Here is a 22,803-nt window from a genome sequence, read left to right on the forward strand (position 1 = left end):
CATCATCATCATCAACACCTCCATGGTGCTCGTGTTCAATTAATTTTTTTTTAGAAAGAGAAGAGGCAAGTCATATAACAAGCTAGACTGAATATATGTCTTACAAAAAAATTTCTAGAGGCTTTTTACAAAAAAAAAAATTCTGTGGAAGCAGCTCAAGGGTAATAAAACTCTTTTTCTTTCTTTCTTTCTTTCTTTCTTTCTTTTTTTTTTTTTTTTTTTTTTTTTTTTTTTTTTTTTTGGTTTTTCAAGGCAGAGTTTTTCTGTGTATCCCTGGATATCCTGGAACTCTCTTTGTAGACCAGGCTGGCCTTGAACTCACAGATATATGCCTGCCTCTGCCTCCCAAGTGCTAGGATTAAAAGTGTGGGTCACCACCACTCAACAAGAATAAAACTCTTAACAAGAATAAGAGGCATCTGTGGTACATTTACACTATGGAATACTACTCAGCTATTAAAAACAAGGAATTCCCAAAATTTGTGGACAAATGGATTGAACTAGAAATGATCATAATGAGTGAATTAACCCAGAAGCAGAAAGAGTCAAATGGTATATACTCACTCATATCTGGACACTAGCCCAAGGGCCATGTCCCATGAAAGTCTTCATTTACCAGGAAACTGGGACAGAGGGGATGACATCTTATTAGGACTCTAAGTGAGAGAAGCATGGGAGAATGAGGCAATAGAAGAATCTAGTGGGTCCTAGAAACCTACAAGAAGAACACTATAATGGGCAGATCTGGGCCCAGGGGTCCTGCTCAAACTATGGCACCAACCAAGGACAACTCATGCAATAAATTTAGAAACTCTACCCAGATCTAGCCAATGGACAGGACATTCCCCACAGTTGAGTGGAGAGTGGGGTCTGACTTTCACATGAACTCTGGTGCCCCATATTTGACCATGTCCCCTGGATGGGGAGGCCTGGTGGCACTCAGAGGAAGGATAGCAGGCTACCAAGAAGAGACTTAATACCCTATGAGCATATACAGGGGAGGAAGTCCACCTAGTCACAGTCATAGAGGAGGGGAGTAAGGGGAAAATGGGAGGGAGGGAGGACTGGAAGGATATAAGGGATGGGATAACAATTGAGATGTAATATGAATAAATTAATAAAATATATTTTTTAAAAAGAATAAGAGGCATTTAACTCTAAGAGATGTAGTTCAGTGGCAAAACACTTGACCAGCATGCATTAAGTCTTGAGTTCAATCACCAATAGGAACAACAAAAAGAACAAAATATTTCCTTGAAGTATTGACAATTATTATCCAAAATTTATTTTTTTAAACACTTATTGGGCTGGAGAGATGGCTCAGTGGTTAAGAGAAGGTATTGCTCTTCCAACGGATGTGAATTTGATTTCCAGAAAGCATATAGTGTTTCTCAACTGCCTGTAACTCCAGTTCCAAAGATCTGACTCACTCACTCCTCTGACCTCTGCACAAGGAGCACAGATAGACATGCAGGCAAAACACCCAAGGAGTACGTGTAAAATAAAGTAAAAATATTTTAACTAATTAATTGTATGTATAAGGGGGTTTTCCTGCTTGTCCATATGTGCCCCATATGTATGCCCTCAGGAGCCATAAAAAGGTTTTTAGGTCCCTTAGAACTGGAGTTACAAGTGGTTGTGAGCCATTATGTGGAGGCTGGAAATTAAACTCAAATTATCTGGTGCAGCAGGAAAGACTCTGAAGTGCTGAGCCATCCCTCCATTCCCAAAATGCATTTTTATATTACTACTAAACATCCTTCCAAAATGTTGTCTATTCAACTGAAGCTCAGAAACAAGCTACTACATTTTGTTAAGCTCTTACATAGCCGATACCTTTTATAAGCACACATTTGGTGGGTGAATAAATAACCTTTAGAGCCTTGATTCTGCCAAGTTGACAATAGTAAAAGTCATAGAAAAGACTGAAGGGTCGTGAGAGCTGCATTTTGAGTTAAAAAAAAAAAAGTCATACTAAGAATTTTCATTCCTACATTACTCAGCTCAGACTGCCATAAAAACAATGGAAATATATTTCCTCACAGTTCAGGAAGTCTAAGAAAAGGAATCAGCTTGGTCAGTCTCTAGCAAGGGTCTACTCTCTGGTGGGCAAATGGTTGTGTATTCTCATTGCACTGGAACTCACCATAATAAACAAAGAAGTACACATCAAACAGTGTAGGGTGAGAGGCACCACAGGTTCAGGAACAATTCTTTCAGCGTTTGGTGATGTTCATGAAGCAATGTAGGGCTTGGCACTCAGCCCCAGTTCTAAACTATGCTGACATCCTATTTTTAACCTTTCTATGTGTTTCTCACCTCTGGTATCTTGGCATCTCCACCAGGTAGCACACCAACTGAAACACTCCTCTTCTATGGACACAAGTTTTATTGGATCACGATATTTAACCTTAGTATTTCATGTAGGCCATGTACATATCCAAGTACAGTGACACCAGAGGTTAGAGCTTTGACAGGATAATTCCAAGCAAAGCAAGTATGTGTCCAGTTAGCAGGGCCACAGTGACTGCAGAGCAAGCAAGGGACCATGATATAAACTCAAAAACACCAGAGTCTCTGTTTACCAGATGAGAAGAGAGCTCATGGGTGCCAGGAACAAGTGGTTCCAGCCTCTGGTTACCTAGCCATTCCCACCACTGAAGGAAAGCTCCTGAGTTCCAGGGGCACAGGGTTCCAGCCTCTGGCTACCCAACTCTCAGGATTCAGGGAACCAGTCTCAGCCTCTAGTACACAGCTCTACCCATCTCCCTGAGGAGACCATCCAGACCCCAAGAGCATATGGGATCTCAAAGATGTTGGAGCAATGCCAATGGCATATGGACACTTTGATCTCAGAGACCACTAAGCAAGAGAGTGGGGGGTACTTCCTACTCCCACAGCTCCTCTGATAAAACGAGCACTCCCAGTGCCAGTCCTCAAGACTAGATACCCCCTACTCCAATCCCCTTCCTTGGGTCTAATTGAGACACAACCACCTGAGGAGAAAGGCAGGCTATTCCCTAAGATCCAGCAGCCAGGCCACAACCATACCTACCATCCCAAGTAGGGCTACTCCAAGAATATCCAGCCTCCTGCCCTGGGCTCTTCCAGCACCCTTTAGAAATCCAGTGGGCACCAGCATCAACCATCCAATGCCAGAGACAACCAGATGGCTAAAGGCAAGGGTAAGAACACAATCAACAAAAGCCAGAGTAATATGGCACCTCCTAACCCAATTATCTCATAGCAAGCAGCCCTGGATACCCTAACACAACTGAAACACAAGAAAATGACCTTAAATCTGTGCTTATGAAGATAATAGGGGCCTTTTAAGAGGAAACAAATAAAGTTATTAAAGAAATACAGGTAAATACAATCAAACAGATAGAGCCCGTTAAAGAGAAAATGAATAAATCACTTAAAGAAATACATGAAAATACAAACAAACAGGAACAGGGAATAAATAAAATAATCCAAGACCTGAAAATGGAAATAAAAACAACAAAGAAAACACAAATTGAGGAAATCCTGGAGATGGAAAACTTAGGGAAGAAAACAGGAACTACAGAGTACAAGAAATAGAGGAAAGAATCTCAAATGTAGAAATCAAAGACACTGATACAACAGCCCAAAAACATGTTAAATCTAAAATATTACTGACACAAAACATCAAAGACACTATGAAAAGATGAAACCTAAGAATAATTGAAATAGAGGGAGACTATTCCCAGCTCCAAGGCCCAGAAAATATTTCCAACAAAATCATAGAAAAAAATTTCCCCAAACAAAAAACCAAAAAAGATACCTATAAACATACAAAAGATCTAAAGAACACCAGATAGATATGAGCAGAAAAGAAGATCCTCTCATCACATAATAATCAAAACACTAAATGTACAAAGCAAAGAAAAAATATTAAACGTTCCAAGAGGAAAAGGTCAAGTAACATATAATAGCAAACCTATCAGATTCACACCAGACTTTTCAACAGAGATTCTAAATGCCAGAAAGGACTGGACAGATGTACTGCAGACCCTAAGAAACCACATATGTCAGACCAGACTACCATACTCAGTAAAAATTTCAATCACCATAGATGGAGAAAACAAAATATTCCATGACAAAACCAAATTTAAATAGTATCTACACATAAACCCAGCACTACAAAGATACTAGAAGGAAAGCACCAACCAAAGTAGATAAACTACATCCAAGAAAACACAGAAAATTAATAAGCCCACTACATCAAAATCAAAAGAAGAGAAACACACAAACACACCAGAACCACCACCATCAAAATAACAGAAGTTAGCAATCATTCTTCATTAATATCTCTTAATATCAACAGACTCAGTTCCACAATAAAAAGACATAGGTTAACATACTAAACAGGAACCATCATTCTGCTGCATACAAGAAACACACCTCAGCAACAAATATAAACATTACCTCAGAGTAAAGGGCTGGAAAAAGGTTTTCCAAGCAAACAGACGCAAGAAATAAGCTGAAGTAGCCATTCTAATATCTAATAGAAAAGACTTTCAACCAAAATTAATCAAAAGAGATGAGGAAGAATACTTCATATTCATCAAAGGAAAAAATCCACTAATGACATCTCAATTCTGAATATTTGTGCCCCAAATACAAGGGTACTCACATTATTAAACCTTAAATTATACATTGATGCCCACATATTAACAGTGGAAGACTTCAACATCCCACTGTCACCAGAGGACAGGTCATCAAGACAGAAACTTAACAGAGAAATAATGAAGCTAACAGAAGCCATGAATCAAATGGACCTACAGATATCTATAGAACATTTCACCCACACAAAAGAATATACATTCTTCTCAGCACTTCACAGAACCTTCTCCAAAATTGACCATATATCTGGTCACAAAGCAAGCCTCAACAGATACAAGGAAATTGAGCTAACGCCTTGTATCTTGTCAGACCACCATGGACTAAAGCTATATTTTAATAACAACAGAAACAAAAGAAAATCTACAAACTCATGGAAAATGAACAACTCTCTACTCAATGACCACTGGTTCAGGGAAGAGATTAAAGACCTTTTATAATTCAATGAAAATGAAGGCACTATTGTGCCGAGTTTTAATGAAACCCCAATGAACACTAGGAGCTGATATGGATGCGACCCACAAGGGTCTTTTATTTTCAGCTTAAGCTAGGCCCATAATATTACCACCACAGTGGATCATGTGTGAGCTGAGTATAAGTAAGAAAGAACTTTTATAGATTGCAGTAAGCAAGAAAGCAGGTAAGTGGGTTTCTAGCTTGGAAAGCATCCTGCTGATTGTCCTTTGAACTAATTTGTATCTGTCCCATACAAGTCCAGTATCAAACCACAGGCAATTAACTTCTAAGGAATAACTTTTTAGGAGATGTGGGGGAACATCCGGCATTTTAAAACTTTTCTGTTTTACAGCTGATTGATTATTCTATATCTCTGTGCCAAATGTATCTTTTGTGGGCTTTTCTAGATCCAGAGTTCAAGAGTAGGTCATCCAAATAAAGAAATGAAAATTTTAAGCAAAATGGAGTTACTTTAGTCTACCAGCACAACATACTAAAACTTATGGGACACAATGAAAGCAGTACTAAGGGAAAAGTTCACAGCACTAAGTGCCTTTAGAAAAAAATGGAGAGTTCTAATACTAGCAATTTAAAAGCACACCTAAAAGCTCTAGAACAAAAGGAAGCAAACACACTCAAGAGGAGTAGATAGCAGGAAATAATCAAACTCAGGTGTGAAATGAATAACTTAGAAACAAAAAGAATAGTACGAAGAATCAACTAAACCAAGAGCTGATTCCTTAAGAAAATCAACAAGATAGGCAAACCCTGAGCCAAACAAACTAAACAGCAGACAGACAATATGTAAGTTAACAAAATTAAAAATGAAAGGGAAAATATAACACAAACCCTGAGGAAATCCGAAGCCTGTATAACTAAACGAAATTAGCAATTGTCTTGATAGATTTAACTTACCAAAGTTAAACAAGATCAAGTAAAAAGTTTAAACAGTCCTGTAACCACTAAGGAAATAGAGGCCCAGGGCCAGATGGTTTAGCACAAAATTCTACCAAACTTCCAAAGAAGCACTAATAACAATACTCCTCAAACTATTCCACAAAATAGAAACAGAAGGAACATTGCCAAACTCATTCTATGAGGCCACAGTCACCCTGATACCTAAACCACACAAAGACTGAACAAAGAAAGAGAATTTCAGACCAGTTTACTTCATGAACATTGATGCAAAACTAATCAATAAAATACTCACAAACCAAATCCAAGAACATAGCAAATCATCCACCATGATCAGGTAGTATCCCAGGGATACAGAGATAGTTCAACATATGAAAATCCATCAATGTAATCCACCATATAAACAAACTGAAAGAAAAAAATCACATGATCATCTCATTAGATACATAAAAAGTCTTTGACAAAATACAACACCCTTTCATGATAAAAGTCTTAGAAAGATCAGGGATACAAGGCCCATAGGTAAACATAATAAAGTCTATATACAGCAAGCTGATAGGTAATATCAAATTCAATGGAGAGAAACTCAAAGCAATTCCACTAAATTCCACAAGACAAGGCTGCCCTGTTTCTCCATATCTCTTCAATATAGCACTTGAGGTTCTAGCTAGAGCAATAAGACAACTAAAGGAGATCAAGGGGATACAAATTGGAAAGGAAGAAGTCAAAGTATCCCTATTCACAGATGATAAGATAATATATATGTGATCCCCAAAATTCTACCAGAGAACTCCTACAGCTGATAAACACCTTCAGCAAAGTGGCTGGATACAAAATTAATTCAAAAAAAATCAGTAGCTCTCCTGAATACAAACAGATCTTAGAAATTAGGAAAAGAACATCCTTCACAATAGCCACAAATGATATAAAGCATCTTAGTGTAACTCTAACCAAACAAGTGCAAGACCTATATGACAAGAACTTCAAGTCTCTGAAAAAGAAATTGAAGAAGATATCAGAAGATGGAAAGGTTTTCCATACTCATGGATCAGTAAGATTAACATAGTAAAAATCTTACCAAAAGCTATCTATAGATCAATGCAATTCCCATAAAAAACCAACACAATTCTTCAAAAACCTTTGGGAGAACAATTCTTAACTTCATGTGGAAAAATAAAAACTTAGATTACCTAAAACATAGCTACACAATTAAAGAACCTCTGGGGGGTATCTCCATCCCTGACTTCAACCTGTACTACAGAATAATAGTAATTTTTTAAAACTGCATAGTATTGGCATAGAAATTGACTGGTTGCTCAATGGAGTTGAATCAAAGACCCAGAAATAAACCCACACACCTATGGACACTTGATTTTTGACAAAGAAGCCATAGCCACACAATGGAAAAAAGAAAGCATCCTCAGCACATTGGTCCAACTGGATGTCTACATGTAGAAAAATGCAAATAGATACATATTTATCACCCTGAGCAAAACTCAAGTCCAAGTGAATCAAAGACCTCAACATAAAACCAATACCACTAAACCTATTAGAAGAGAAAGTGGGAACCAACCTTGAACTCATTGGCATAGGAGACAATTTCCTGAGCAGAACACCAATAGCTCAGGCTCTAAGATCAATAATTATTAATGGGACCTCATAAAATTAAAAAGCTTCTGTTAGGCAAAGGACACTTTTCACAGAACAAAATGGCTACAGATTGGGAAAAGATCTTCACCAACTCTGTGTCCAACAAAGGGCTAATATCCAAAATACATAAAGAACTCAAGAAATTAAACACCAACAAACCAAATAATCCAATTCTTAAAAATGGAGTACAGAGCTAAGCAGAGAATTCTCAACAGAGGAATCATGAATGGCCAAGAATCACTTAAAGAAAAGCTCAATGTCATTAGTCATCAGGGAAATGCAAATCAAAATGATTATGAGATTCCATCTTACACCTGTCAGAATGGCTAAGATCAAAAACTTAAGCAATAGCACATGTGGGTCAAGGGGAACACTCTTCCATTGCTGGTGGGAGTGCAAACTTGTACAACCACTTTGGAAATCCATCTGGTGCTTTCTCAGAAAATTGGAAATAGTAACTACCTCAAGACCCAGCTATACCACTTCTGGACATATACCCAAAAGATGCTCCACTATACAACAAGGACATTTGTTCAACTAACTTCATAGCAGCTTTATTCATAATAGCCAGAAACTGGAAACAACCCAGATGTCCCTCATTCGAAAATGGATAAACAAACTGTGGTACATTTACACAATGGAATACTACTCAGCTATTAAAAACAAGGAAATCATGAAATTTGCAGGCAAATGGATGGAACAAGAAATGATCATTCTGAGTGAAGTAAACCATAACCAGAAAGACATGCACAGTATGTACTCACTTATAAGAGGATATTAGCCATATATTACAATTCACAGACCCAGAGAAGCTAAGCAACTAAGAGGGCCCAAGGGAGGCCCTCCTTGAGTGTCATTCACATGGAAAAATAGAATAGACAGTGGGAGTGGAAGTAGAGAAAGAACAGGATAAGAGAGGATGTGGGGAGTGAAACAAGCCAGGGGAGATCAGATGTGGGGAGAGGGGGAAGGGAAGGTTAGAGGGCTTAAAGGGCAAAGGGATATTTAGGGCAGGGTATCACTAAGACAAGTTGAAGACCTGCAACAAGTTAGACTACAGGAGGATGTGGGGATAACTCTAAGTAAGCCTCCTAGCAGTGGGAGACAAGAGACTGGGGAGGCCACCTTCTGGCCTGGCATGACCTATAGTGGTGGAAAGGGAACACCAATCTACCTAAAAACCTTCAAACCAAAATTTACCCTGCCTACAAGATGTGCAGAGATAAAGATACAGTAGAGACTGAGGGAATGACCAACCAATGCCTGGCCCAACCTGAAACCCACCCCATGGGAGAGAGCCAACCCCTGACGCCATTAATGATACTCTGCTATGTTTACAGACAGGGGCCTAACTTACTCATCCTCTGAGAGGTCCTACCCAGCAGCTGATTGAATCATATACTGAGACTCACAGCCAAGCGTTAGGCAGAGCGCAGGGAGTCCTGCGGAAGAGTAGGGGGAAGGATAGAAGGACCCAGAGGGGACAAGAACACTGCAAGAAGACCAACAGAATCAGCTAACCTAGACCCAGGGAGCTTACAAAGATGGAAGCACCAGCCAAAGAGCATGCATGGACTGGACCTAGGCCTTCTACACATATGCAACCGATGGGCGGTTTGATATTCATATGGGTCCCCTAGTAAGTTGAGCAGGTTCTGTCTATGACATGGGCTCTGTTGCATGCTTTCTATCACTTCCTCCTAATGGGGCTGCCTTGCCTGGCCCCAGTGGATGAGGAGGAGCTCGGCCCTGATGTGATTTGATGTACTGGGATGGATTTGTGGGGGAGGCTCCCCTTTTCTAAGGACAAGGGGAGGAGGGATGGGGGAAGAGGGTGGGAGGGAGGGACTGAGAGGAGGGGAGGGGAGGGGGCTATGATTGGGATGTAAAATGAATGTATAAATTAAAAATAAATTTTTAAAGCAAACAAAAAAATCCTGACCAAACACAGTTCAGTCCATAACAATCTCTTTGCTCAGACAGTCAACGCAGCTGGCAGTAATTTAATTTAGCTCTGAATATTTAGGAAATAAACATTTAAAAAGAGGTGATTTCTTCTTCCTCCTCCTCCTCCTCCTCCTCCTCATTCTTATTCTTATTCTTATTCTAATCATTTCCAAAAAAGGCAGTTTAACATGAAGCCAGCAGGATGAGAACTCAGAACCAAACTGGTTGTGCATGAAATAACTAGATAGACAAAGCCAGATGAAATCAGGACACTTTGTTTTGTCCAGTCGTTTGCATAGTGTGTACTTGTACCTGAATACGGAATGATAAGTCTATTTTGGATCAGAATAAAACTTCTATCCTTTGTATTCCAGATTCACAGATTAGTCTTTAGTCCACTCATTCAGAGTATAAAATTAAACAGAAAATATATAAATAAAATATTGTGGACTGTCTCTGGACTTGCTCACATGTGCTAACTCAATTCAGAAAGCATGTGATTTCCCCTTGTGACATCTGAAGTACAATACAGAAATTCATCCTTTTAGTGAACTGCGCCTTTCCCCCCAAGATTTTTATTTTGCATTTAACAAAATAACAGCAAATTTCAGGTATTAGAAGGATCGAAACAACCTCTTCTATTCTGTTGTCCGTAGAGCACCATCTTTTATTCATGGCTTCTCTTCTGGTGCTGGGAGGCAGTTTCTGTTGCCATAGCAACGCCCTGCATATCCTTGGGGATAGCTTGCAGTTTCACTTTTTTAAAAAAACAACAACAACAAAGAGCCATTGATACTACACGTTGCCAAAGGTTATAAAAGTTGAATTCTAAAATGAAAATATTTCTTCTATAGAAGAGGCAGACCATATATGCATCCCACAAATTCAAAGAGAGCTGTAAGGATGCAACCTCTGTGTGAATGCTGATGAATCTGGTGTGGTACTGCCTGGCTTCAATGGATTATTCACAGCAAAAGTAGTTGAACTGTATACCTTGTTTTCTAAAACCAGTGTGGCAAATAAAGGGTTGCTGCCAGTGTCCCTAAGAATCTAGAAGCGAGAAAATGAAACAAAAATCAAAGGTCCCATCACCTACATTTTGTTTGTTACTTTGTAATCACCTTCCCGTCCCCACCCCCAACCAAAATGAACTGCTATATAAAAATCCAATTACACTCTGACAGTAAATAGATCCTCAATGAGTGGTTGTGTCTGAATCCTTGTTCCTCAGAATAGATATTAAACGAACGAGATTCTCAAGAGCTCTGAAATCTGTATTCCTCGACTCATTTAAACTGGATTCTCTCTTCCTCTGTAAGGAAAAGAATTCCTTAGCTGTAACCACAGGGAAAAGAATGCATTTTCAAGCATTCCTTTTGAAATAAGTTGTCTCAGCCCCCCAGAAGTCTAAGGTGATCACCAAGATAGGATGAAAAGTTGGGGGGACCACAGAATTGTATTCTTAAAAAACCAACCATAAGTGCTTATGGCTGGGTCAGGAGTGGAAATCTGGATTTCCTAAACAATAGGAGCTGCTGACTAAAAATGTAGATAAAATGTAAGGACTGATTCAAGTCACTCCACCTGCTAGGGCCAGACCAAATGCACTCAGTTAAGGAGATATTTCTAACAAACTAAGCAAACATCACAATTCAAGGCCATTCATTCATTCATTCATTCATTCATCAATATTTACTAAGTATGTGTTATATTACAAGCCACTCAAATGCTTGCTAAGCTCAATGATTGTGCTGGTTTTGGGTGGGGGAAGGGTTTCCAAGACCGGATTTCTCTGTGTAGTTTAGGCTGTCCTGGAAATCTGTTTGTAGATCAAGCTGGCCTTGAACTCACAGAGATACACCTGCCTCTGCCTCCTGAGTGCTGGGATTAAAGGCACTGGGATTAAAAGTGATGCCACCACCATCAGGCTGATTGTACTCTTAAAGGGATAGGCTCTGCTTTGAAAAGACTTCACGAACACATCTTCCATAGCAGTAGCACAGAGGATGCTATTAAAAACTAGTTACAAAAAAACCAAAATAACAACAACAAAAACAAAAAACTAATTCCAAAGATTCTCACAGCTATTAGTAAGTATTGTATTAACAACTGCCCACTAAGAAGCAGCAAAATTTCTTAGCAAGTGTGTTCTCATCAGCTACATCTTGGACAGCTTCATTATTAAAATGCATGATGGCATAAACAAGTTATAACATTAAGTAAAAAAAATAAATACATGAAATACCAACACTCAGCCAGGCGGTGGTGGCACATGCCTTAATCCCAGCACTTGGGAAGCAGAGGCAGGCGAATCACTGGGAGTTCGAGGCCAGCCTGGTCTACAAAGCGACTCCAGGATAGTCAATGCTACACAGAGAAACCCTGCCTCAAAAAACAAAAACAAAAAAGAAAGAGAGAAAGAAAATAGGAAAGAGAAATACCAACACTCAGGAAGCTGAGGCAAGAGGATTGCTATGAGTTGCTATATAGTGAATTCTAAGCCAGGCTGGGCAACCATGTGAGACCTTATTTAAAAATGGAGGCAGAAGGCAGGAGGTAGAGAAATGGCTCAACCATTCAAAGCACGTGCTGCTCTTGCAGAGGACTCAGGATTCCATTCCCAACATCCACATGGTGGCTCACAACCATCCATAACTCTAGTCCCAAGGGACCAGCCCTCTCTTCTGACCTCAAAAGACATCAGGCACATACATGATGCATAAACATATGTGAAAACAAAACATCCACACATATAAAACAAAATAAATAAAATAAAAATTTAAAGGGCCAGGACAGAGGTGGCCACAGTAAGGGCCTTTTCTGGGCAAATATAAGGTTTGGGGTTCAAATCCCAACATCCTCAAGCCAGCTCTGCTCCTGCTCATAGCTGTAACTCCAGCTGGAGGTGGGCACTGGATCTAAGCTCCAAGCTCAGTGAGACCTCTTACCTCAAACAAAATTAGGCAGAGAGGAACAGATAACATTTAACACCTTCTGCCTCATGCACATGCACCAGTACACATATGTGCACCTTACACACACACATACTATACACACAAACTCTCACATACATATATAAATAAATAAAGGCATGAGTCCACAGTGATGTTCAAAAGGAAAGGAAGAGAGAGAGAAAAGAGGAAATCAGGGTAGAAATTCTTTTTTAATAAGATACCAAATATTATGAGCTGAAGTCTGTGCCCACCAAAATTGGCATATTGAGTTCCTAACCCCCCAACTGTGACTATATTTAGAGATGGAGCCTTTAGGAAGGTAACTACAGTCAAACGAAGTCACTAGGTTGGAATTTAATTTGGTAAGACTAACCTCTTTTTATTTTTATTTTTTAAGATTTAGTTATTTATTATGTATACCATGTTCTGCCTGCATGTATGCCTGCACACCAATAGAGGGCACCAGATCTCACTATAAATGATTGTGAGGCACAATGTGGTTGCTGGGAATTGACCTTTGGAAGAACAACCAGTGCTTTTAACCTCTGAGCCATCTCTCCAGCCCAGGACCAATGTTCTTAGAAGAGGCAAAGGCATCAGAGCCTTCTCTTCCCTCCCTCTCCTCTTTCTCTTACCCTCTCCCTCTTTTTTCCCCTTCCCTTCTCTCTTCCCCTTCCTTTTTCCCTCCCCCTTAACCCCCTCAATCCTCCCTCACAGAGATAGGAACCTGCAAGGACAAAATGGAGTAACTGTATCCAGAAAGAATTCACCAGAAAACAATCTGGGAAGCACCTTGCTCTTGGTTTTCTGGAAGAACTGCAAGAACACCAGTTTCTCTAGCTTAGCACGCAGTCTGTCCTGTTTCATTGCAACAGTCCCAGCAGACCAATGCACTCCATCACAGCCCCAGTGTAAGAGCCATCAGCCCTGATCAACACACACACACACACACACACACACACTGGCAGCACAAACTGGACCTAGTATAAATAAATAAAGGACAAGAAGCCGGGATGGAGATATGGTGGGTCCTAGGGAGGAAAAGGAGTTGGAGTGGGGTGTGGGAGACATATTATACACATACACAGAATTTTTAAAAAAAAAATGAAAATTACTTTTAAAAAGAATCATCAGTAGAGTCAACAATCACTAGGTAAAAGATTAATTTTTACTGGTAATTTTTGGTTTTGTTTTTCATTTTCTTGTGGGGCTGTGGGCGTGGAACCTAGTGTTCCACACATACTAGCAAGCGCTCTACCACTGAGCTACACTCTCAGCTCAGAATCAATGGGTTTAAAAACACCTCCACACAGATTAGCTTTGCAGTGAGGATGTTGACCATGGCATCACCAGCTCAGATCAAACAACTGAATTGACCAAGGTCAGTATTGCTGACAGTGTAACAAGCTGATGTACTGCTCCAAACAAATCTGCTGAGAGAGATTCATCTCCTATCCAATACCCCAGCCAGAATGCTTAACCTGAGCCAAAAAAACAGACAAATCTTCACAAGGGACATATTTTTTTGCATGGCAACTGATTTAGATCCTTAGGACAGAGTTAATGTTATAAGCATAATAGGAGACATTTCTAGAATAAAAGTTTAAAATCGCCCTAATTACAGTTAGCAGTTTGGTTGGTTGGTTGGTTGATTCCATTACAGTTAGTTTGATAGGATCTTGGGTCAACAAAAACCACTAAATAGATTAAGTATACCTTTGAATTCTTTCAAGTGGTTCTACATCTTGGATGACAATAGCAAACTAATACTGATTTTCTTACATATGGATAGTATTGTGGCTCTATGGGAAACTATCTATACTTAGAAATGTGTACACTAAAGTCCTCATGGATGAGCTGCTGCCATGTCTGTAACTTCCTTTCAATAAGAGCAACAATAAGAAGCCTTGCATGTGCAGACAAATAGAGCACAAGATGAAGAAGATGTGAAATAGTGGCAACTGGTGGCTGTAGGCAAAAGGATGCTCAGTGCCCAGTCCTAAGTTTTCTGTGATCTGAATTGTGTTTAAATCTTAAAACCACTTAAGAAGCGTAAATGTGCTAACATACTCAGAAGAGACTGAGTGGTCAAGAGCACTATTGTACTTACAGAAGTTCAGGTTTGGTCACCAGCATCCAAATGGTGATTCACAGGCACCCCTAACTCCCGGAATCCAGCTCCCTAGGCTGACCTCCGTGGGCACCAGACACAGCATACAGGTTGCAGGACACTCTCCAGGCCCATATGTGTCTGAGGTTTCACTCTCTACACATTTGGATACATCACATATTTATTTTTTTTCTTTTTTTTTTCTTTTTTTTTGTTTTTTGTTTTTTTTTTATGGTTTTTTTTGAGACAGGGTTTCTCTGTGTAGCCTTGGCTGTCCTGGACTCATTTTGTAGACCAGGCTCGCCTCGAACTCACAGCGATCCACCTGCCTCTGCCTCCCGAGCGCTGGGATTAAAGGCGTGCGCCACCACACCCAGCTTACATCACATATTTAAATACTAAGGAACCAGTATGGTTCAATGTACAGCAAGAATGGTCTGCAGACACTGGCAGGACAAGGAACACTTGGCCGTGATAGATCCCAGGTGTGGCTCGCCAATTATTCTTTGTGGGGGGAGTTCATAATATTTTTTTATTATTTGGGAGTTTCACATCATAAGCCTCGAGCACCCTCACTTCCCAGTCCTCCCAGGTCTGCTCCCCATCCACCCTTGGGATGGACCTTCCTCCTCCAAAAAGAAGAAGGAGGAGGAGGAGGAGGCGGAGGCGGAGGAGGAGGAGGAGGAGGAGGAGGAGGAGGAGGAGGAGGAGGAGGAGGAGGAGGAGAAGAAGAAGAAGAAGAAGAAGAAGAAGAAGAAGAAGAAGAAGAAGAAGAAGAAGAAGAAGAAGAAGAAGAAGAAGAAGAAGAAGAAGAAGAAGGAGAAGAAGAAGAAGAAGAAGAAGAAGGAAGAAGAAGACGACAGTCTAATTTGTTTGTTTGGCCTATATACTCAGCAGAGCACGGTCAAACTCCCAGTGGCGAGTACCTTAAACAAAACTGAGTCCTTCCCACCCGCACCCCTGCCAGAAGCCATCAGCTCTGGAGAGCTGCACTTCAGCATCCTTATCTCAGTTTTTAAGCAGTCTCATGGATGGCTTTCCGTGTAGGCTGTTACTTTAACTTTTTAGGTAAACTTTCAGATACGCAATTTGTTAATCATACTCTTTAGATTAGATTTTTGAAATTATGCTGATGTGCTAAAGCTGTAGCCGGAAAACACACAAAGATTGTTCTTCTCTAAGCCCATTTTACAGCAGCTCGGAGGTTGTAAGCACACAGGGTTCCTGGAGCGCTCAGCAGCCTTGCCCTGCTGCACGCAGGCACTCTCCCCAGCCCCGCATCCCCAGCCTTTCTTGTCAGTCTAGTTAACCAGGCCTTTCTCTAAGTCCTGCCAAATAAGAAATCACCACAAAGACAAGTGGAAGGAGAAAACGTTTTTTAAAATAACTCCACACACCACCTGCGATTCTGGTAAATACCTTTTCTCAGAGCAGACCTCGGAGCTTCCTGCAAATCAGTGGTGCTGCCCCCGACTGGGGTCGGTGTTCCCTTTTCAGCTCCGAAATCAAATGCCTCTGACTGGGCCATGTCTGCTTTTGTCCACTTCTGACCTACATGGTCCTGTGAGGGACATCTTTGTCTCACTTTTCTTTGGTCACTGAGTTCATGTACCTCAATAGGCTGGGTCTTGCAGTCCATTAACGAGATTTCTCAACTCAGCTCTGGGCCACCCAGAAACCCCGGATGCATGTTCGCACTGAAAGGCTTCACTGGTGGCCCATTCAAATGCGCTAATGTCAGAGAAAAGGTTGAATGGGGCGCCAATGTACACCATTGCCGAGGCAAAGTGACTGTGGCTTGCAACAAAGCTTCCTCTGTGGCAACGTTAAGCAGTTCTCAATGGCGCCGAGGCCGAGCAGGAACTAATGCGCCAATCATGTCCCCAACAGGTGGCACAGATGCAGCCACTTCAATGTGAAATTACGGTGCAAAGTTCACTGCAGTTCAATTCCCGCTTCAGCTTCCAGCCTCCACGTTAACGCCTGTTTCAGTGGTTCTCAACCTTCCTAATGCTGAGACCCTTTAATATAGTTCCTCATGTTGGGGTGAGCCTCAATCATAAAATTATTTTTGTTGCTACTTCATAACTGTAATTTTTTCTGCTGTTGTGAATCGCCGTGTAAACATCTGATATCAGGATTTCTGGTATGCGACCCCTGTGAGGGCGTGGCGACCCACAGGTTGAGAATCACTTCCTTGTTTCGTTCTTCCTTCCCTCGTGCTTTTTTTTTTTTTCAAGTTAGCTTGCAGAAGACTTTCTAGGTGGAAGAGGAATTAGTTGCATTTGTTTCCAAATGTTCCTAGATTTATACCTTAAAGTCTTTCTATTTCCTCATCAATGCACTGAAGCAGACAGAACTAGGAACTCACCCCTAAAGCCCCAAAAGGGCATTTTAGCTCAGGAAAAAATATTTTGACCATGTAAAACAAATGTCATACTGTGGTTCTTTGTAGCTAATTCCTAAAGAAAAATGCCTTGTATCGCGACTAAATTATGAAAGTATGTGACTAAATCCATCCTTCCTTTCCCCACCTAAGCAGAGGAAACAGTGGGGAGGGGGAAGGAATACCACAGCTGTCTTTTTTTCCCTTCTGAATAAATATTTCTAGAAAGATATTCGTAAGTATCTTTAGATTCCCTGTAAGACCTTGGATGTCTGAATAATTCACAAATACAAAGTCTTGCCACATATTAACCTGGAAGAACGGCCCAAGATTATAGTCACACTGTCTTGGTCTGTCTTCTGTTGTCATTGTTGAGTAGTGCAGACTGAGTAAATTATAAAGGATAGGGGTCTAGCTGGGTGTCATGGCACAGACCCGTATCTCTAGCATTTGAATAGTAGAGACGGGAAAAATCAAGAGCTCAAAGTCATCTTTGGCTACATAGCAAGTTCAAGGTCAGACTGGGCTACATGAAACAACCGTAAGTAGATACATACCACATAAAACATACGTGCACATCCATACAACACAGAGAAGCTTGTTCAGTTCACACTTCCAAAGCCTGGGATGTGTAAGCACTTCGCACCGGCTCCTGCAGGAGGCAGCACATGGGAGAAGAGAGCCAGTGCACTGACTTTAGCCTCTCTTGTTATTGCAAAGCCATTGTGAAGTTGACTGAGACCTGGAAATGCCCAGATATAAATTCATAAAATAGAGAATTTTTCTTTTAGGAAAAGCCTCCAGAACCACTCAAGGATTACCTGGAACAGACTTTTTAAGGAGCTTACAGAGACGGAACCACCAACCAAAGAACACGCATGAACTGGACCTAGGCCCCCTACACACATGTAACTGATGGGCAGTGGGCAGTTTGATCTTCACATGAGTTCTAGCAAGTTGAGCATGTGCTGTCTATGTCTATGACATGGACTCTGTTGCCTCCTTTTGGTCACTTCCCCCTAACTGGGCTGCCTTGCCTGGCCTCCATGGATGAGGATGAGCTCAGTCCTGAAGTGACTTGATGTGTTGGGATGGGTTGCCGGGGAGGGAGCTCCCCTTTTCCGAGGACAAGGGGAGGGGACATAGGGGAAGAGGGTTGTAGGGCTCTCCGTACAGGAAAGGAGAGAGAGGGCTATGATAGGGATGTAAAGTGAATATATAAATTAAAAATAAATTACACACACACACACACACACACACACACACATAGCCCATGAATGCCTGCATAAAAGAACCTTCCTTGTCATTCTATCAGCAAGCCGTTTCTCACGTTCTATAGCTTGTTCTTCTAGCAATTGATAAAGGGGCAAAGCTGACTCTTTCTAGTTCCTGGCTTTCTTGCCATGGAGCACTGTAAGAGTTCTTCTTTATGCAAAATCCTAGTGCCAATGGGCCCATTTCCAAAGCCCACTAATATATGACTTTGAGAATTAAGTTGTCATGACTTCGGAAGGATATGAACAAAACATATCACACACTGTTTTTTAAGGTTTGACAGCAAGTGAAGAAACTAATACTACTGCCTCATTAGATGAGGTGACAGTCCACAGAGCTGGGCCATGTTCATAAGAAACTTCTGCTGGGATGCTCACTAGGGGTCAACATACACAAAACCCTGTTCCTCCATTTTCCCACAGCTGAATGAAAGATAGCAAAAGAAAGTAGGACATCTCTGCTTCAGCTCACTGTGAAGGCTGACGTTTTATTGGGAGGTAGAGTCTAGAGTACACAGTGAGCATGCTCATACAGTGAAAACACCCACATGCAACCGTCTGTAAGTATTCCAGAATGCTGGCACTGGGGCACGGAGGAGCTTGCAACCAATTTACAGACCCCATGAACTTGCCTTGATCTGCTTTTTATTGGATGATTTAGAGGTAGGACTCGGGCTCTGTCTGGTCCCTGCTAAAAGGCCTGCTAGAGCCTTCTTGCATCAGGTCACCAGACCACTGGTGGCATTGGGAAGGTCTCCTGCAAGAGCCTCTCTGGGCTCTTCTGCTTTACAGTGGCTCTGCTCACAAGTGTCAAAGGCTAACAGAGGCTAGTATCCAAGGTCAGAAGGTATCAGGTCTTGCTTGGGCGCAAGGAGCCAGTGTCCCAGAACACCGACTTATTTTCCCTCTTCTCTGAAGGCATTAAAAGGCATTTCTTTCCCTGGCCCTCCCCTCCTGATTTCAGTATGTTTTCGCTACCTTTTGTGTGAGGCAACACTAAGCATAATACAAATAAGAGAAGCCTGGTGCCCATGAAGGTCATAAGAGGGAATCAGATCCCCTGACGCTAGAGTTACAGTTGTAGACGACCATGTGAGTGCTAAGAACCAAAGCCAGGTCTCCTAGGAGACTGTCAAGAACTGTCTCTCCAGCTCCTTTAAATGGCTTTTTAAAATAATGATTCTCTGAGTATTATTTTCTTCAGTGCCCCCTAAAAATACTCTTTAAAAATTCCCAAGAAGAGCTGGCCGGTCTACAGCTAGCTGCCCCTTTGTTTATAGTTCTTCTGGCTTCCCTGTCACTTCCTGCTCCTGGATTCCCCCCTGAGCTGCCCAGACTCCACTTTTGAAGACAGACTTGACTACAGAGAAGTTAGACCATGCCATGGATCTCTGCTTTCTCCGAAGCAGGTGAACAGAGATAAAGGGCCCTGTGGGAGAGAAGGCAGCAGAAGAAAAGTGGGATTCCTTAGATGCTGAAGGAATTATTGACAAAACTCACCAAACTGGTGCTGGGGGGAGGGGGCACAGAGAGAGACAGAGGAGACAGATAGAGGAGAGAGAGAGAAGGAGGGAGGAGAGGAAGGGAGGGGGGAGAGAGAGAGAGAGAGAGGGAGGGAGAGAGAGAGGCCAAGGTGCAAAAATAGTCACCAGGTCCTTTGTGCAATCAATGAGCTAAGGGAACCAGGTTTGCGAGACTTTTGTGGGCAAGGGTCAGAGAAGGGGGTAATTTTAAAGTCTTCCTTAGAACACTTACTAAAGACTCTACATAAATTCCTCAGGTACTTGAAACTATTAATGGAGACCACACCCATGGAAAGCTGTTAGCATTTGCTCACAGGACAGAAATGGAACAATGAATGAATTACAGTTAAGTGAGGGAAAGTCGATATCAGTCATTTCGCCTGGGTTAGAAAGCTAAGTCTGTAAATGCCACTATGTAAGAAATCAGAGAGGACTTAGCAGAAATCCCTTGTTCTCATCAGGCTACATGTCTTATTACAGACAGATGGCAGACAAGTTACTCTCTCCATTTCCCTAAATTTCAGCAGGCAATTCTGTACAGGGTGATGGTGGTGTTTTCAGGTCTTTCTTGTGTGAAGCTCATCGTATAGAGAATTTTAGGATGGGAGGACATCCTAAAATATAGGACATCCTAAAACATAGGCTAGGATACCAACCTATCACTTAAGAGCAAACTCTGTTCCACTGACCTTAAGACTAAAACTAAATGACTGTTGTTTCAAAAATTGACGCAAGCCAGTAGCACAGGCCTGTAATCCCAGTCCTCAGGAAGCAGATGTAGGAGTTCAGGGACAACTTAGGCAACATAGTGAAACTCCAGCTTTCAAAAATATATATCACACACACACACACACACACACACAAATATATATATATATATATATATATATATATATATATATATATATATATATATATATGTCACCCAAATTTATAACCACCTTTCTTTTTTTTAGCTATTATGGAGAGATATATAAGTGTGTGTGTGTATGTGTGTGTGTGTGTGTGTGTGTGTGTGTGTGTGTGTGTGTGTGTGTGTATGCGTGCAGGTGCTCTTGTCCATGTGGGTGCCTGTGAAAGCCAGAGGCAGACATCAGGATGTCTTCCTCAATCAATCCCCACCTTATTTTTGGAGACAGTATCTCTCACTGAATCAGCTCTCATGTTTTGCTAAACATCTCCAGGGATAAGCCCGTCCATGCCTCCTCATCCTGTACACACACACACACACACACACACACACACACACACACACACACATTACAGACACTGGACCTCCAATTTTACTTGCTGGGGTGCAAGGAAAAGGAAATGCAGTCTCCATGCTTGCACAGTCGTCAGACCACCCACCAAGACACCCTCCTCGCTCCCACCAGGTCTCTACACTCTTCTTTCAAAACAGTAACCAGACTGGGAGGAAGGAAGGCAGAAAGGTCCCAAATGGGAGTTAACTCTGACCTTGTCTCTAAGTCTTCCTCAAACGCTTGATGACACTGATGGAGGCTCAGCTACCTTTCTTCACAGGGCCACCCAGTTCAGAAAGTGAATGAGTTATATTCATCCCAAAGTACAAAACTAACACAAATCACATTTAAGGCAAACATAGTGAGCATTCTCCCATGCATCCCGTTGTTGATGTTGTTGTTGTGGTTGTTGTTGTTGTTACAACCAAGTGCTCTTTACATGGAAAGAATTGTTTTGTTTTGTTTTTTTACCTTTCTTCCTTTTGGCTCTAGACCAGAATTAGTTTGGCTTTGTGTTAATTCTAATCTTAAGAAGCAAATCCTTTCATTGAAAGGAAATCTTGCTCTGAGTACCCACGCTCAGCTGCTGGATAAAAAGAACTAGCTGGAAAATACGCAAGGACAGTATTTTAGTTCAGTGTAGCTGATTCCAGACCTGCCCGTGGAAGGGCTGATCTCACGGAGCAGCAGTATTCCATGGGAGATCTGCCCTTCCGTGAAATAATTTCCCTCCTGCTTCCTAAGCTTCCAACCAAGCATCTAGTTTTGTTTTCTTCCCCCACCCCCACCCCCAACAAATGGCATTTACATAGGGGGATCACTTTTTAGCAAGCTATTCAGACAGTATCATTTTTTTTAAGCCAAGTATTAGGTGAAGCCATTGTATACAGAGCTTTGTCTTTTAAAAAAAAATAAATAAATAAAAGAAAAAAGAAAAGCCAACTGTGGCAAGATTACTAGCAAACCCATCACCTGGTGACACACTGCAGATTTGCCTGTTCCTCCAGAGCTTGCCCTAAGCTGCAGTCTCCATCTTCCTGGACCGCCTTTGAAGTTGTAATGTGTTTGCACTTCAAAGGGGTACCAAGACAATAATAGGGACGAAGAGAGTGGTCCTATTGCCCAATCCAGGAAATGCTAGACACATGTTACAAGGCTAAATGGTTTTCTGTTTTACCATCAAAATCTATCACCAAAAGATTAAAATTAGGCAGAGCACATTGTATTCATTATTATGGTCATTAGTGATCGACATACAATAAGTAGCAATAAAAATCTCTATGCTTTTTAGTGCACATTGCAGAAACAAACACCACTCCCCTTAACACAATTGCTTCAAATCTATTCTTGTCTCCCTTTACTGTGTCTTTCTAAGGACGCCTTACCATGTCAAATGAGCCTCCTGTTTCCCCAGGTTCCATGGAAAGGAGTTGAATAGTTTCTGAGCTATATACCAAATCAACATTTCTAATTGAAATGTATATGTTCAAAAAAAAATAAACAGTAAGTTAACTTCATGGCTTAGTACAATTTTCTGTATTAAAAGGTCTGATAAAGTATTCAACTTTAAAAGTAATCAGTAACCAATACCCAAACCTAAAAGAAAGCCTGAAATAGTACTTAAGAAAACTGTGCAGAGCCCACCAGACATAAGTAAATACTTTGCTTCTGTTTTCTAGTCTCTTTTTGTTTGGTTGCCA

At 41.1% G+C, this 22,803-nt stretch overlaps 1 long non-coding RNA gene across 1 annotated transcript in view; it reads right to left on the minus strand.

Annotated features, from left to right (window-relative positions):
• Nucleotides 1–22,590, minus strand: part of LOC311603330 — a 30,811-nt gene extending 8,221 nt beyond the window's left edge. Inside the window, exon 1 of the long non-coding RNA XR_014781050.1 lies at nucleotides 22,489–22,590. This is a non-coding gene — a long non-coding RNA (uncharacterized lncRNA). The remainder of the gene's footprint in view (nucleotides 1–22,488) is intronic.
• Between the last annotated feature and the right edge of the window lie 213 nt (nucleotides 22,591–22,803).

This window comes from Acomys minous (assembly GCF_964271855.1).
Source record: "Acomys minous genome assembly, chromosome: 8".
NCBI lineage: Eukaryota > Metazoa > Chordata > Mammalia > Rodentia > Muridae > Acomys > Acomys minous.